The sequence below is a fragment of the Staurois parvus genome, unplaced genomic scaffold (genome assembly GCF_062004578.1).
Source record: "Staurois parvus isolate SC_StPar_1 unplaced genomic scaffold, SC_StPar_1.0 ptg001336l, whole genome shotgun sequence".
Classification (NCBI taxonomy): Eukaryota; Metazoa; Chordata; class Amphibia; order Anura; family Ranidae; genus Staurois; species Staurois parvus.
In genome coordinates, this window is record NW_028319132.1 from 397,207 (window position 1) to 415,754 (window position 18,548).

General features: G+C 39.3%; 1 protein-coding gene across 2 annotated transcripts in view; it reads left to right on the top strand.

Annotated features, from left to right (window-relative positions):
- Nucleotides 1-18,548, top strand: part of GNAO1 (G protein subunit alpha o1) — a 378,391-nt gene that overhangs the window by 328,736 nt on the left and 31,107 nt on the right. The window lies entirely within an intron of this gene.

Below are 18,548 nucleotides of genomic sequence, written 5' to 3' on the forward strand. Positions count from 1 at the left end.
TTCTTGGCCCCAGGGGAAGAGGTGATGACATGTTTCCAAAACCTCAAAAATTGTGCCGCGCTTTCTCCTTAAAACACTAACATCCCCAAACTCCTGTGTGTCATCAAATTTACCACATACCTGTGTATATAATCTATTCACTATAACAAAAAAATGAACATGTAAAAAAAAAATAAACATAAAATGAAAATGTTTTAACCACTTCCTGTCCGGACACTTTTACCCCCTTCCTATCCAGGGCAATTTTCAGCTTTCAGCGCTATCACACTTTGAATGACAATTGCGCGGTCATGCAACACTGTACCCATATGAATTTTTTACCATTTTTTTGAGACAGATAAAGCTTTATTTTGGTGGTATTTATTCACCGCTGGGATTTTTTATTTTTTTTGCTATGTAAATGAAAAAGTCAAACAATTTTGAAAAAGTGTTTTTCTTATAAAATTTTGCAAATAAATAATATATCATCATAAATCTTGGCCAAAATTTATTCCGTTTTTATCTTTTTAGTAAAAAAAAAAAGACAAATTAGTTTATAACCAAAGATTATAATTTTTAAACTTTTTTTTTACATTTTTATTTTATTTTTTTATATTATTATTTATGTTTTTTTGGGGTTTTTTTTTACATACTGTCACCCTAGCAGTACAGTGTCACCATGGTGACACTGTACTACTTGTGGGGGGTGATGAAGATTTTTTTTTTTTTTACACTGATTGCTTTTACACCCATATAGGATGTAAAAGCAATCATTTCTCTTTCTCTCTGTCTGCATTCTTGCAGCCATTGAGAACTACTGAGTGAACTGTGATTGGTCACAGCTTGTCACATGGTACAAGGCTGTTGTGAATTGCCTTGTACCATGTGACCTCTGTGATCATTCACAGATTTTACACGTAGTAAGCAATGATGTCACAAGTGACATCTTGCTTACTACTTTGCATGTGATCACTGATTGGCTAATCAGTGTCCATCAGTGCAGCCTATCAGTGCCCATCACTGCAGCCTCATTATCGCAAATCAGTGAAGGAAAAAAATCACTTATTTACAAAATTGTATAACAAAAACTAAGAAAAAAATTTTTTTTTTCAAAATTTTCAGTGGTTTTTGGTTTGTTTAGCAAACAATAAAAAACCCAGAGGTGATTAAATACCACCAAAAGAAAGCTCTGTCTGTCTAAAAAAAAATTTATTAAAATTTCATATGGGTACAGGGTTGCATGACCGTGCAATTGTCATTCAAAGTGTGACAGCGCTGAAAGCTGAAAATTGGCCTGGGCAGGAAGGGGGTATAAGTGCCCTGTAGGCTTGTGGTTAAAACATTTTTATTTTATGTTTTTTTTTTTAAATGTTCATTTTTTGTCATAGTGAATAGATTATATACACAGGTGTGTGGTAAATTTGATGACACATATGAGTTTGGGGATGTTCATATTTCGATGACACATATGAGTTTGGGGATGTTCATATTTCGATCACACATATGAGTTTGGGGATGTTCGTATTTTAAGGAAAAAGTGCGGCACAATTTTTGAGGTTTTGTTAGAAAACATATGATTATGTGTAAAGTGTGAGCAGCTTTCGCATATTGGATATTGGGTAAGAGCTGAGTCTAAGCTGCTTCACTTATTTATTGATGACGTTTCCATCTTACCAAGAACTGTATTGACTTCAGTATAATCACAGGTCCTGTTCAAGCTACTCATATTGACCCTTCTCAGACAGTTGTTTTTAAAGCTTTTATGTTAATTAAAGTGATTTGCATAATATAGAATAGAATAGAACAGTACAAAATCACCTTTTTTTTTTTTTTTTTACATGGGTACAGAGAATGTAAATACTATTTAGCAATGCAGTAAGTAAATGATACAGAGTGAGCCAAGCAAAATACAGCCAGGTAAGGTGCTAATGCTGAAAGCAACACGTTTTATACAAAGTAGTTAAATGAAATAGTGCCTTTACATTAATGGGATCACAATGTCTGTGGAATACAATGTCAGTAGGACTTATCATTGGCAAAATACAAATCCGTGTGTCACCCAATTTGAATAGTCGACCAGCCAGAGGCCTTATTGATCAAAAATATCTGAATACTTGTTTTCAGCCAGCTGTAATAAATGACCAGTTCTTGGCATGCACAACCTGAGTAATTGCACAGTACACTTTGGGAGAGATTTACTAAAACTTGAGAGTGCAAAATCTGGTGCAGCTGAGCATGGTAGCCAGTCAGCTTCTAACTTCAGCTTATTCAATTAAGCATTGACCAAAAAAAAATCGAAGCTGGTTGTTTTTTTTTTGCAGAGCTGCACAAGATTTTGCACTCTCCAGTTTTAGTAAATTGACTCCTCTGACACACAGGAAACAACCCCCTTCTTTCCATCCTTTATTCAGTCCCTGTACTTCTCCAATATCTGCCTCGGATAGAAAGCTGCAGTGTACAAACACACATTTCCCTCAGAAGGTTGCTAAAAATATTTTAGACTTGTGCAGTGGTTTAGCATAGAGCAGGCCCGATCCGCCTCTTCTTGGTCCCCCGCTGGCTCTCCTGGCTCCTCCCTCATGACCAGTGCCCCCAATAGCAAAAATAAGGATATAATACTCATGTGCTGCCACAAATTAAATGATAAGCTGCTGCAAGCATTTAAATATGTTCCCACATCAATAAAACTTCCCAAGAATAGTGCTGCGCTGCCCCCTAGTGACCCAAACCCCCCCCACTAATAAACACCCTCCTGAGCATCAAACCCAATGTGTAATAGAATAAATCTGTGAAACAAAGTTAATAGTAAATAAAAAAAACTGTCTGAGCCACTGCAACCAGATGATACATATATAAAAAATAAACCAAAATCAAGTAGCAATAAACACCTGGCTGAGCTGAAGAATACATAGTTACATAGTTAGTCTGGCTGAAAAAAGGCAAAAGTCCATCCAGTTCAACCATAAAAAAAAAATAAAAAAAAAGTTATAATCCTATACCCACAGTTGATCCAGAGGAAGGCAAAAAAAACAGCAAAGCATGATCCAATTTGCTTCTGCTGGGAAAAAAATTCCTTCCTGATCCCCCGAGAGGCAATCGGATATTCCCTGGATCAACTTTACCTATAGAGTGTTATAAAGTGTTAAAAAAACAACAAAAACAGTAAAATATGTGAAACGTATATCAGAAATAAAACATGATCACAATAGCAGTAAACACCTGGCCAAGCTGTAATAAACACCTGGCTGCCCTAAAGCATAAAGTGTGAAAATCAACAAAAATTATTTAATCCATATTAAATAATTGTAAAACAAATACCCAGCTGAGCAAAAAGCCCCCCAGTGAAATAAATATGTGATGAAGTAAATGTTCAACTGGGCTCGATATTCACCAAATGTGCGTATTAAAAAAAATAAATAAAAATAAGCAGCTCTACTGAATATACAAAAAAAACAGATAAATGATGTATGATAGATAACACTTGAAGTGCAAAATGCAGTCCAAAAGTAATATAACAGTGTCCTTCTTCCAACATTTAAAGTAATGCACCAGTGACTTCAGCAGGTGTGCAAATCTGTCGTGCCCCTCCACCTTCAGGCATGCACACTCACCTAAACAGCTGACCCATAGAAAATATAGGTCAACATGTGCTCAATATGAATCCCACTGGATCCTCTGCTTCCACAGGTCTCTCCAGGCACTCTCAGGAACAATCATTTACATCCTCACTCCAATGGATGAGGAACAAGGAGCTCCTCATAGTGTAGTAAGGCTTTATTACCATAAAAAAATTATAAAAAATGCCACTCACATAGATACAAGGTTCACAGAACCTATTGCAAGCATTTAAGGGAAAAACAGGCTGAACACAGATGGCTCTTCCTGCATGCACCAGAAAAGACGTCACAAGCTTCCATCCTACGCGTTACGCCACAAATCACGTGGCTTCTTCAGGGATAGAAAGTGAGTGACAAACGTTGACTTGTATAAGCAATGATAATTGATATGCAAACAAAAAACAAATGCAATAGCAGAGGCCATTTTTGCATGGACCAACCAATGCACTTAGTAGGGAAAAGGTATATCCACATTAAGAGGCAAAAAGATAATAACTATTAAAAATAGCGGTGCCCATTTTTGTGTACTTAAAAAAAGGAAATCTACACATTACATGGCAAAAATTCTAGACAAAAAAAAGTTACAAACTAATATACAATAGCAGCGGCCGTTTTAGTGTGGACCAACCACTCTAATGTATAAAGAAATGCAAACATGTGGCAGGACGCTAGGCTATGATTGTCAAAATTCATCCTGAATCAATAAAGGTTATTCAGATGATCCATATTAAGAAGGTTAAATATGTCATATAAAACCAAAACTGGCAATCCTAAATAAACCACATAAATAACAGAATATATAAATATATAACAGTGAAGTGACGAGCGGCGACCAGATATGATTATTGCACCACATCCCTTAAAATGGCAAATATTCAATAGAGAAGATGGGACTTTCAGGGTGCATGAACATGAAGGGAGGACGAAACATGTAGGGAGTAACTACAATTACATAACCAAGTTTGAATCTCAGTTTTACTCTTAGTACTGAAATTGTTTTTATGTTTCTGTATTTTTTTCTTTCTTGTTGTGTTTTTTATAAACATACGAAATAAAAATTATACAACTTTTTAATATGTTTGGTATTCATGGTCATGCACCCTGAAAGACCCATCTTCTCTATTGAATAAATATATATATATATATATATATATATATATATATATATATATATATATAAATAAGCTAAAAACGAATAGATAAATACCACATAAAATGGATAAATAAAACTGACACATAGAAGGAAATAAATAGATATTGAGAAATAATAAAAAAATAACAGTAAAACCAGAGATAACAGATCCCTATAGTGAGCAATGAATAGTACTAATCCTAAAAAAATTCTCCTATATGAAATGCAACCTAAAATGTAACTGAAATGAACTAAAACCAGAGATAACAATTCACTAAAGTACTGGATAAAAATAGTAATAAATATCCCTAATAGTCACTGATGAAACAATAGCAAGCCGCCTGCTAGCAGGGCACTGATACCTGCTTGCTCCTGAACTCCACTCTGCGTCCATAAAACAAATAGAGCTGTAGTTCAGACCCGCCCCCACTCTCTTCTCATTGGCTCACTGGCTGTCATTGACAGAATTGGGAGCCAGTCGCTCCCGCAACTGTCTCAGCCAATATAGAGAGGGAGTCCCGGGGCAGCTGAGGCTCTCCTGCACATCACTGAATCGAGATGGGGCTTAGGTGGGTATTGGAGGGGTTGTGGGGGAGCAGCACTCAAAAGGTTTTTTAACCTTCATGCGTAGAATGCATGAAGGTAAAAAACCTTCAGCCTTTACAACCACTTTAATACATGGCATTTTCTGGCTTTTGCTGTATAAATGCACTAAAACTCAGGTCCAAACTGACTCAGCTGTTCAATCACACTTTGGCTAGATCTGATACAAGACAACACAGTACTGTAGTCTACTGATGGACAACTAACTGATATAGCTTCACACATTTTAATTCTTGACTCTAGTGTTCTCAGGCTGGAATATGTGTGTTTGTTTTTGTACAGCCGGAGGAGAGAGACTGCATGCAGACATCATCTGACTCATTTGCACAGGACATCCTTCAACATTGCATAACCTAACTCAACAAATACAGTCCTATTGTCTGCTGCACACATCTTATTCAGTCTGAATCAATGCCTTAACACTGCTGGACACATTTTCTCACAACTGCATACCATACTTCAAAATCATTTTGAGCTTCTATAGGAATACATTTGAATGTTTCAAAAAAATATACAATTTTTACATGTAGTTGAAAGGCTACTAACTAGAGATGTAATGAATCAGAAAGGGGCCTAAATCCAGAATGTAAAAAGATGTACAGAACTCAGGAATGAGCTCCAAATAATGCTGCATGTTAAATGGCTCTGTGTGTTTACATTTTTAATCACAAAGGTGTCAATAGGCCCTTAAAGGGCAACTATACTTTGACATTAAAGTCAAACTCTGAACAGATTAAAAAAATATATATATCTTTTGCGACGGAGCTGTGCCTGCACTGCAATGGTTAGTAGCTTGTTTGGTCAAGGGGGGAGGAGAAACTGTTTTACTTACCTGAACCTCATCTCCCCGAGGTGCCTCCCCCACATTCTGGTGATGGACTGTCCCTTGGTGTCCTCATGTACAGCAGGGCTATGGACCCAGGTCTGGTCAAGATGATGTCAGGACCCTAGAGTGCATGGGTGCAGAAACTGCAGGAGGAGCAGAGTATTGGATAAGTAAAGAACGAAGTTCGACAATTTAATACCCAGAATTGTCTGGCAATAACCCTATCAAACACCTCTGAATTCTTCAAAAGATCTAACAAATTTGAAGACTACGTTCTTTATGATCTTCTGTCAAGATTTGAGGCACCAATCTTTTTCATTCCTAAATCCTCTGTTAAAATCTGTCGCACCGTTTCCATGTTAAGTTCTTCTCACATCGTACACACACACACACTCACACACACTCACACACACTCACACACACTCACACTCACACACACTCACACTCACACTCACTCACACTCTTCGATCGGTGCATATGAGGGTTCACACTCGTCCACATTTGCATCTGTCCTTTGCATTTTTGGCTGTTCACTTCTTGTGTCATGTTGGACATCTTTCCACCTATGCCATTCAAAAACACTTGATTTCTTCATGGGATGTTCACCATTAGCCTGTTGTAACAGAGCTAAAGTCTCACTCACATTTTTGCCAATTTTCACGTAAAAGTTGATGTTAATCTACTGCTGCAGATTCCTGTCACTCATTTTCTGCCAAAAGCGCAATGCACACACGTGTAATTTCTTCTACTACACTGTAAAGTCAACTGGTCTACGACCCAGGAGAGTTAGAACATGTCAGAACTCACTTGAGTGTGAGTGACTGTGTAACTTTCCACTATAGTGCTATGCCGCGGGCATTCCGGGAAATAAATTGTCACACCTCATTAACCTTTTTATTGTTCCCCTAGACATATACAAGCAATTAATCCTTTCAGTGCTGGCACAGCTCCACTGCAAGGGATCATTTTCTATAAATCCAGAGCTGGGCTTTAAACGTCTCCAATCTATCCTGAAATTACCTGCACTAACACCCCCACCTCACCTCACCTTCATATCTACCTCTGTACCGGAGCTAAATTCTGTGCAATATTTTCCTGTTTTCAGGCAGAATTGCTCTTTGGCATCAGCCGTACCTATGCACTGTAAGCACTCGTAGATTTTTATGGGGCTGGCCCAGGCACTGGAGCTGCTTTCCGGGATGACCCTGTACAAATATATGAGGGTTTGCAGGTATGCTCGGTGCTGAAGAAGCTCTCTACACAAAGGGAAGAAAACATTTGCACACAAGGCACGAAGGTAAGAAAGAAGCTAGGGTGGAGGGTAATAGTGCAGGTTAGATTAGCAAGGGTGGGAGGATGGATTAGTTCTGCCTTGATCAACTTTTTTTTTTTTTTTACCCCAGAGGAACCCTAAAAATAGTTTGGAGGTTTCCGAGAACACCTTAAGTTATTGTTGACCAATTGGAAACATGCTTCCCTTACAGTGTTGGTTTAAAACATGGCTCTCACAGATGGCTAAAAAGATCTCAAGTGTTATGCACTGGACTGTGCCAAGTGGCATTGGCCGTGGAACTATGCAGGAACTGTCAAATTGAAGGTTAGTGTGCCACAGGTCAAGGAACCCCTAGCAACCTCTGGAGCAGGGGCGGACTGACCATTTTTTGAAACTCAGGCACTGCCCAAGGGCCCGGGGTCAGTAGGGGGCCCCATGAGATGCCTCTGGTACCTTTTTCATAGGCTTTTTTGAGTTTGGGCAAGGACACGGGCCCCATGATCCCCTATTGCCTGGGGGCCCCATGAGTTGTCAGTCCGCCCCTGCTCTGGAGGAACCCTTGGGCTCCACAAAACCCTGTTTGAGAATGGCTCGATTAGTTAAAACATACAGGTGTCATTTAAACACATTAGTAGGCCCTTTAACCCCTAAGCTACCCCCCCCCCCTTTTATTTTCATCCTTTTTTATGTCTTTTACATTAGCTGTCAACAATCCATATTGAAGATACATTTCGTAGAAACCCACTGAAAGCGCAGCAGGCAGGATTTTAGCAAATACCCACACTGAAAGGCATAGATCTACTGCACCTAAGGGATTCCGTACAAAGGTATTAGACTTTGAGGGAAGTCAAACATATCTTACTTTTTCAAGTGAGGTTGAGTTGCTTCAGACATGTTTTTATGCTCTCCTTTCTTTACACCCTTTTGTTTGCATTCATATTGTATGCAGGATAAAAGATGGAGCATGTTAATGCTGCATTTACCAATACCTGAATGAAGCAAATAGGACCTAGTTCAAAATTAAGACATTGCATTCTAGTTCCTTCTAAACATATGTTAACGTGTTACTAAACTCAGGACCCTGCATTCACTATATCTGGTCTCCCAGGACCCTGCATTCACTATATCTGGTCTCCCACAGTACACACAACATGGAAATGCAATTATTTTAGTAAATATAAACTGCTAAATACCTTCTCTTATAAGCATTTAAAGCAGTCTTGTGGCTTCTATCAGTGTCCAGCTGAGCACATGTTAAAGCTTGTAGGAGTTTTTTCTTTCTGCTCTAGGAGGATGCAAAACCCCTGACCTCTGTCTGGACAGTGCTGATTGGCCCTGTGCTGATCACATACACTCTGCCAAGAAAAGAAAAACCTTTTCTAGCAATTATAAAAGACGGGGATAAGCGAATGCTAAAAGTCTGTAAGCTGCTAAACACCAAAGGTACCAAATACCTCTAAGATAAACAATAAATAGCAGGGTGTAGCGCTAAAATAACCACATAAATGATAGGTAGATGAGCAGAATCAATAAAAACATAAATAATAAATAAAAAAGCCCCAATAAATGAACAATAAAGGGACTTATTGGTAGCATTTAAAACGTGTAGTTAATGTCAAGACAATTTACACATATACACCCTAAATGTAACAGGTTACCAAATGGGTGACCACAGTGATACGATGTTTGCACATCAATAAAGTGATGAAACAGTGGTGTATTATGTCACTATGTAGTGACTATTGGTGTGCAAAGTACCAAACTCTAAAATAAGGTGCGTGGGAGATCGTGATGATCTTCAGGATCCAGTAATCTGATGTAATAAGATGGTGATAAATCTCAGGTTATAAAGATTGCACACTCACCAGATACGCAATCAGTCTGCACATTTAGAGATAACAATCTCAGAGAACTGAAGGTCCCTTTAAGGTCTGGTCAGGTCTGGTCTCCCTCACTATCCAACATCCGCTGCCAGCAAAGGTACAGCCGTTCTGTGGGTGGTTAAAGTTAACGGATCTGATCAGACAGGCCCTTGCACAGTTTCTGTAGCTCAAAAGCAGATTGTACAGTCAGATTGCAACGTGTATGGTAAGGTTTAGAGGTATACTGAGTGGTTTCTAGGAAAGACAATTTATAAATGACTGATAGGGGGAGATTTACCAAAACTGCAGAGTGCAAAATCTGGTGCAGCTACACCTTTCTAGCAATACACACTAAACTGAGCATTTGCAGAGCGTCTCCACACAATATGTCTTATCAGGAGATAAGAGGGGGACACTGGAAGAAGTGGAGGATCAGAGACGTCAGGATTAAACAGCATTTATAAACAATGCAGATGATTAACCCCTTAGGTTCCACAGTGAGTATACAGTCATGCTTTACTGCATATAAAGACTGATTTTACTGTTGTGGGTTTAATAAGACTTTAAAAGGGAAGACAAACAAGAAGTATCCAAACCTTTACAAGTGATATACGATTGAGTGCAGTGCAGGGGCAGACTGACAACTCATGGGGCCCCCAGGCAATAGGGGATCATGGGGCCCCTGTGTCCTCACCTCAAAAAAGCCTATGAAAAAGGTACCAGGGGCATCTCATGGGGCCCCCTACTGACCCTGGGCCCTCGGGCACTGCCCGAGTTTCCAAATGGTCAGTCCGCCCCTGGTGCAGTGTTTAGAGATAGGAACATTTTAAATATCTATTTGCAACTTTGTTTATAACGAAGACACGAGACATTGAAAAATAAGGCATTTGTCCAGCCTGTAAGTCGGTATCGTTGGTGTTTATTATCTGTTAAATGGGTTAATAAAGCTTTCAAGTTTTGAAGTAATTATCTTTAGCCTTGGTGGATGATTACATTGACCAGCATTATCCTCTGTAGCGGCACTTCACAGAACGTTTGTGTCCTATGTTCTTGACATTAAAGGGTTTGTGTATATACCATGTGTACATCTGGGGGTATTTTAGGTCATAACTGTATCATATTTATAGCTTTTCTACTGAAGAATGTCTTTATCTAAAGCTAATCAGGGTGACCTCATTTTAAATGATCCCTTAGATGAATGTCTGCCTTTCATCTAACAAGTGAAGAAAAAAAAATGCTCATCAATGTACGTTACTAAAGTAAAGAATATACTGTGTTCTGCTGTCTCCCCAGCTCCACCTTACGCTTGCCTGAGCCGATCTCGATCCGGCACTGTGCATGAGAGCAGCAGCTCTCCCCACGCTCTCCCTCCTTATTGGATCTAAGACAGCAGTAGGAGCCATTGTCTCCTTTTGCTGTCAATCACAGTCAGTGAATGGGGGCTGAGTTGTGCTCTTTGTGTCAGTGGACACACAGAGCATGGCTTAGGAGCGAGCCTGCATGAGTGTCCTCATTCAAGCAGCTTGCTGTGGGGCACTCGGTAGGGGGGAGGAGTCAGGAGTGCCAACAGCGGGGGACCTGAGAAGAGGAAGATCATGGCTGATCTGTGCAAAACCATTGCAAGGAGCAGGTATGTATGACTTGTTTGTTATTAAAAAAAAAATTGTAAGTTTACAATCACTTTAAAGATGTTGTTTGTATCAATGCTCTTATCTGTTGTGTTATATCATATTAAAGCTGAATTCCAGGCAAAGCACTAAAAATGTAGTTGAAATGCCTATATATGACCAGGCTTACTTTTCAGAGGATTTGTATTTCTGGCCATCCAGTCTGGAGATTTACACAACCTTTCAGACAGTACAGTCAGCCTGGTGAAGATACAAAGCTAGATGACCTCTCCCTATCTCTGGACAGTGTAGGAAAAGCAAGTCACTGAGGTCATCTAACCTACTCCTGCCTCCAGTTAGCATGTTTCTTAGCAAATGTGGATGCAGGATACTTGGTTGGCCCCAGTGGTGCATGTCCATCTCCCAGTCTTCATGCTGCAGCATAGGAGAGTTCAAGAGGCTTAATTCAAGTCAAATTCAAGTACAGGCGTACCTCGGTTTACAAACTTAATGCATTCTGCAGGACTTTTTATATTGTAAAAAATTTGAACACCGAAACGTGGTTTCCCATAGGAATACATTGAAAACCAATTAATTAGTTCGAGGTCAGAAAAAAAGTTTAAAAAAAAAAGTATTTTATCTATTCATAACACTTTATAAAGTGCACTTTAAAGGCATAGTACTGTACAGGGACATGATTTAAAAAAAATTTGTAAATGCATTGAAAACTAATTAATCCGATCATATTGCAAAAGAAATTTGTAAACCGGGGCATTATTTTCAATGGATTTTCATTCGTAAACTCAGGTAAGCCTGTATTTATATTCGCTGAATTTAAAATATATTTCATGATTTCTAATCAATAAGTGCATTAAAGCCTACCGCTCGGAATTAGAATAAATCTACCTTTGCAGTGGGCCCAGGGGCGTATTTACCCCAAGGCAAACAAGGCATTTGCCTAGGGCGGCATTTTTCATGGGGGGCAGCAGCATTTTTCAGGGGGGCAGTACTGCCCCCTGAAAGAAGGGACATACACAGCATGGGGACCAGGTGGGATCTGAGAGAGTCTGTGGGCTGCTTGAGGGGTGTATGCAGAGCCTGAATCTTGTTCCAGGGGATGTCCGGAGCTGTGAAGGTGAGTGTCTCGCCGGGGGGGGGTTGTCAGTGTATGGGGGGCGGTGGTAGTGGAAGGCTCTCTCGGGTGGGGGGGGCCTGGGGTGTTGTTGGTCAATGCCAGGCTCTCTTCGTGGGGGAGGGAGGTGTTGGTCAATGATAGGGTCTCTCCATGGGGGGGTGGGGTAGATTTTTGTGTTGCCTAGGGCAGCACGAAACCTAAATACACCACTGAGTGCCCCCCCCCTTCACATTGCAAGTGTTATATGCTGGTTATGTCTAGGAGGTGGAGGAACAATCAGTACTACTTACCCTATCCTCCACTCCAGCCGGCTCCTACGCTGTTCTCTTCTCCTTGAAGCTCTGGTCTGTGAATGGTTCCTCAGCAGCATCACATACATTGATGGCTATTAACCCTGCATTATACGTGGTGGAGCAAGCATGTAACCACAACCAACAGCTGCTTAGAAAGGAGTTTGCGGGTGAATGGTGGTACTGCTTCAGAGATTCTGCTGGAGCAAGGAGTGAGAAGTTGATGTTGAGCTTTGATTGATTTTTTTTTTTTATATCTGTCTATAGTCCAGAGATATTCACATCTCTTTCATGAGGGGAAGTAAACATAATTTACTGCACTTACACTTAGTGGTCCTATCATGCAACAATGAAAGCTCCCTGGAAAATAAAGCTGCATTGAAAACTATTCCTTCCATGACAAATGTCGCCTATTACTCTCCTATTGATTCCCACACGTCATATCAGGCACTGATACTACCTGCCGAGAAACCTCTGCATTGAGAGCGAGGTCTCCTCACTGGAAATTTTTATGTACATGTAACATTTTATGATATGCTCTCAAGTTATGATAATTAAAGTCGTATATTGGTGTATTTTGTGCACAAAAAAAAAAAAATCATATTATTAGCATTGGGTTTGTTCATTCTTGACATCTGCATCTTAGGCAGCACAGTGGCTAAATGGTTAGCACTTCCGCCTGGCAGTACTAGGGTCGTTGGTTCGAATCCCAGCCACAGCACCACCTGCCTGGAGTTTGCATGTTCTCCCTGTGCCTGCGTGGGTTTCCTCTGGGTACGCCGGTTTCCTCACACACTCCAAAGACATGCTGGTAGGTTAATTGGCTCCTGTCTAAATTGGCCCTAGTATGTGTATGTATGAATGTGAGTTAGGGACTTTAGATTGTACGCCCCTTGAGGGTTAGGGACTGATGTGAATGTATAATATATATATGTAAAGCGCTGCGTACATTGACGGCGCTATATAAGTACCTGAAATAAATAAATAAATAATCTGCAAACATTGTGACACTGCTTGCCAAATGGCAACTTTTATCTTACATAGTGAAAAGAAATCACACCAGACCTAAGTCTCCATGCACACGGGGTGTTTTGATAACACTGGTAACATTAGCTTTGTAAAGTTACGTTAAAAACATGAGTTTTTCAGCTTTTTTTTTTTAGCGTTTTTGCCGCATTTGCGATTTTTAGCGGTTTTTTTTGGGGGGTCCAAAAAAGTCCAAAAACTCTGATTTGCTACGTTTTTCAGCAATAGAGCTAAAAGAAGGAGTCACGGATATTCTGCATAACAACTATATTGACTTTATCACAGGAGTAACGGATATTCTGTATAACAAGTTTATTGACTTTACCACACTTGTCACGTTTTATATCCCACCATATTGGGATTCAGCGCCTGTTTTGATATATATATCTTGATTTTTTGATTACTTTCCGTAGGTTTACTAGCGCAGCACAATTTATACTTATACCAATTTTGATTTGTGGGTCCTTGAGGTTTGCCTTCTTATGCTAGCAGCTACTTCATTACTCACCCAGCGCTCCATTATTTCTGTTTTACACCTCAATAAAAGTCTATGTGGCCATGCACACATGGGCTTTTACCAGAGTTTATAAGCAGCAGCATTTAGAGGCAGTAAAATGAATTTTGGTGGAAAAACATGTGACGTGGCAAAACGCGTGTAACTACGCCTTAACGTTAGGCACATTTAGCATTTATTAATATCAATGGGCAAAATTAAATTATTATTTTGGTCAGTAAAATGAATTTACGCTCAAGTGCTTGACAAGGCCTAATGTGTTCACAAGCGTCAAGTGTTTTTTTGCTGCCAGGAAAAAGGAGTGTAGGGAATTAGTTAAAGAGTGTCCAGTATGCATGAACCCTTAGGCTGCTTACACATTGAGAAGTTTCTGAAGCATTTTTGCGTTAAAAAAACGCAAGAAAAACTGAAGAAAAATGCTTCCCTATGTATGTCTATGTATGTTTTCACACTGATCCGTTGCCCTTCCATTGCGGTGTAAAAAATTCTGCTTGCTGTATATTTGGGGCATACTTGGCTATTTAAAAAAGACACTCCAAAAATGCACCACCCCATTGAAAATGCTGCAATACTGGATTTTTGATGCCATTTTTTAATCACACGTCCTGTTAACAATGAACTGCAATTGTGTTTTTGCTACTTATGAGTGTGAAAGTGCCCTTACTGGACTAAAGTTGTATCTGGACCTCCTAGCCGTGGTGAGATGCTTCAATCTCTATTTGTGTTACATTACCCTACAAGCCAAGGAGACAGCAGAGGGGTGTAGAAGCTGCCTGCCTGTGAATATTATTTACATCAACATCAATACTTTTAGATAGCGATACCAATAAGATAATCTCATGGGCCCAGTGCTATTTCTCTACTTTCTTCAGCTTTGCCACTCAAGGCAGAACAACAGGTTTTCTACAAACCACCTTCTTTAGCATATATTTACTTTTTTACATCTTTCTCCCTCCGCTCTACTTGGAAATCAATACTTTCTGCTATTAAAGAGCATGCGATTTGCTGCTTTTGACAGCACTCATCCAATTACCTATTGTTACAAAGGGAGACCCAACTGTGTAAATGAAAAAATGCAGCGCAACAATAAATATGTATATATATATATATACACACATACGTACACACACACACACATATTTATATATAATGTAACAATATATATATACAAATTATGTCTTACATTGTTGCGCTGCATTTTTTCATTTATTTATGTTTTACATGTGGGAACACATATGCTAGCCGCACAAGTTCTTTAGGGGGTCCATAGCATTGAGGGTTTTCTATACACAGTCTCAACTGTGTTGTGCTAGATTTTTGAAAGTTTTGCATCCAGACAACCAAAAAACACAACAGAGCCTAGCCCTACAAATGTAATTTGTATTTATGTTGTAAGCACACACAAAGTCTGACTGAGATGCTAGTCACTGGGCTCCTCGGAATTGGATATGTCATAGGTAGGGTTCTAAAAAGGCTGTCTTGCTTTGATACCTTCTGAGTCATTGCTCTAGAACAAATATCCAGCAAGTGGACTTGGAGAGAAATCAATTATTTTTATCAGCATATTTGTTCCAGGTAAGTCTCTCATAAGCTTTCATGCTAGTGAAAAAGTATGACAGACAGGCAGTTGGAGAGAGGAGTCTGCAGTGGCAACCTACATATCGTTTTCAGAATTGGTTTACTTTATACGGGACATTGAGGTCTGCTTAATATATCAGGGACACACTCCCCATAATAAACAGCAGCTTTAAAATAAAAATGAATGTACTTACCTTACCCCCAGCAATCTTACAAACCAGGAATCCAGTCGCGGTTCATGAATTGAAAGAGACTCTGCTAATTGTACAAAACATCATGCATATATTCTGAATTCTGAGAATTAAAATATTTCCAATGTGCCTGGTTTTCAACAGGTTCTCTTATAATCAGATGTAAAAAGAGCAGACAGGTGGCGCACACACGTAGTGCATTATCCAATATTTATTCAAAGATATAAAAGACAAAAACATGCTCACAGACAAAGCATGTATAAAAAGCAGGCAAGGTCTTCCAACTGTCAGTGCGGTCAGGAGGCTGATCCTTTTCGGGGACGAGTCCCTTTCCTCAGAGCAGCTCTGAGGAAAGGGATTTGTCCCCGAAACACGTTAGCCTCTTGACCGCACTGACAGTTGGAACACCTTGCCCGCTGCTGCTGCCATCTCCATTATGCAAAAGCTTTTTATACATGCTTTGTCTGTAAGTATGTTTTTGTCTTTTATATCTTTGAATAAATCTTGGATAATGCACTAGGTGTGCGCGCCACCTGTCTGCTCTTTTTCCAGTGGTTGATTCCCCCGTCTGAGGAGGGCTGCACCCCTGAAGTATTATCTTTAGGCCACCTCTGTCCTGGTCCCCTTGGCATCCCTTTGGCAATTAATTTCCTGGAGCACTGGAGAGTACACACGATAATCAGATGTAAGTCTGTGTTGACCCATGGTTTTCAAGGTATGAATGTGAACATGGCCTTATTGTTCTACTAAAGCACTTTGAATTTGACTCCAGCTTTGGTTGTGTTGGCTCATTCTGTATGTTCACTCCGGAAAGCACACACAAACCCAAGGAACAAAGACATGGGAGCATGATTGAAATTACAGTTAGCATTTGCAATCTATTGTCTCTTTTCTGTTGCCATAAGTGAAAGTGCATATTCCTTGGCTTCTAAATTTTGTGCTGGCTCCTACCTTAGCCAGCCTAGTTCCTAAAGTCTACAATAATGTTTCCAAGTGCCTGCTTCTGTTCTGTTTAGGAATGAACCTCATGGTGACAGTTGGAAGACACTCTGCTTAAAAATGTATGTAACGGTATGATATATGAATGCATTGGAAGAAAATGCATTTCAGAAACTAAAGTATTATAAAATTGGGCTTACAATTTTGTGTTGCTTTTCCAGGAGAATTTACTTTGTTTCCGTTTATGCCTAATAATTCGTCTTTTTTAAGGTTTATAGTTTGAAATGTGAGAGCCTGCTAAATTCTATGCTGACTTCTCTATGTTGTTTGTTATCTAGTTATGTTGTTTTGTTTGTTTTTTTTTGCACATTTATATCACACATCATAGGGGCCCTCTTATATTGGTGTTGAATTTCAATTTGTTTTGTATAATTTTAAAAAAGTTCTATCAGGAGTAAAACATTGAAAATGTACTTCAGAGTGTTGGGTTGCTTTACACTTTTCTTATATAACACATCATTTTAAAAGTTTAAATGTTGGCCTGCATACTATCCATTTACCTAGTCCTATAGAGCAGATTTATAAGGGAATACAAGTCTCTTCATCCTTTCAGGATTTCGTCACTAACCACAAGCTGTAGGCCTGCCACCTGCTGTTAACCTCATGACTCTTTGGTTTGCTTGGTACCTCTATTCACTTGCTTTCCGCTCTCGTGGTCCTGCTGGAGAATTGTCCGCACAGCCTGCACAGTCCTCTCTCTCCAAACACCTCTGCGTCTTCAGCACTTGAAAACTTTTCTTCCTCTGCCGTCCAGCCTTTCTAACACCGCTACCTACCCAGCAGAGACTGAGAGACTCTTCAGTTTCAGCAGGTATGAACCTTTTTGTTAAAATAACGATGCAATGAAATCCACCATAGAATGTGACCTGTTATGGAGGATCTTGTCTTGCATTTTAAGGCCTGGCACAAAAAAGATTGGGCCTAACGAGCTGTTTCTGCTTTGGCTTTTTTTGCATGAGCTTTAATCTTGAGTCCTTGCTTATTTTCCACCTCCAGCTCTCTGCATTTTCTCAGCACTTGTACACCATGTAGGAAAAGCAAGACAGATTCCATCCCAAGTCACGGTTCCCATTATAAATTCTAGATGTAGTAATTCTAGGGCCTGGGCTTCTGAAATTAGCGTAGATTTCAAGCTATAGACATACAAACACTTGTACACCATGTAGGAAAAGCAAGACAGATTCCATCCCAAGTCACGGTTCCCATTATAAATTCTAGATGTAGTAATTCTAGGGCCTGGGCTTCTGAAATTATTGTAGATATCAAGCTATAGACAGACAAACAAAAACACAGTCTGTGCTCTGCCAGATTCTTAAAATAATATCATTAATTTAGCAATTTATGAGCAATATAATAACCTGAAGTGGAACATCAGACAAAACGTTTTTCAGACATTTTGGATACGGTGGGGAAAGGTTAGAATCTCTTGTTTTAATTGATGTACATGTCCTGATTGGAGAGCTTTTTTCTCATTACTTGTTCTAAATATATACAGAAACTGACATTTTTTTTTTCATGAGAAAATTGGTTCTTTTTGGGGGGTTTTCCCTCTGTTCCCGTTCCGTTGATGACTATAAATTTTAAATTTTTTTGTCATTTGTTGTCAAGGCATGAAAGTGATCATTTTCTTAACCGGGATAACCAGAAAAAATAGGCCAGAGGTTCTAACAATTTTACACATTATGCAAAATCAGAGGAAACTTTTGACTGGAGCTGCACTTGAATATGAAGGGCAGCAATATGCAGAAACCTATAGCAACATGTTAACATTTATTAGTTGTAATTATTCTAATCAAGTCTGATTTCTGATGAAGGGAAGCTTGATTTATTGTATTAAATTGCCTATTAAGTTAATGAACTGTTAGAACAATATTCATTTTGGAAAGGGAGAGAATAAAATATCAATTCTAAGTGAG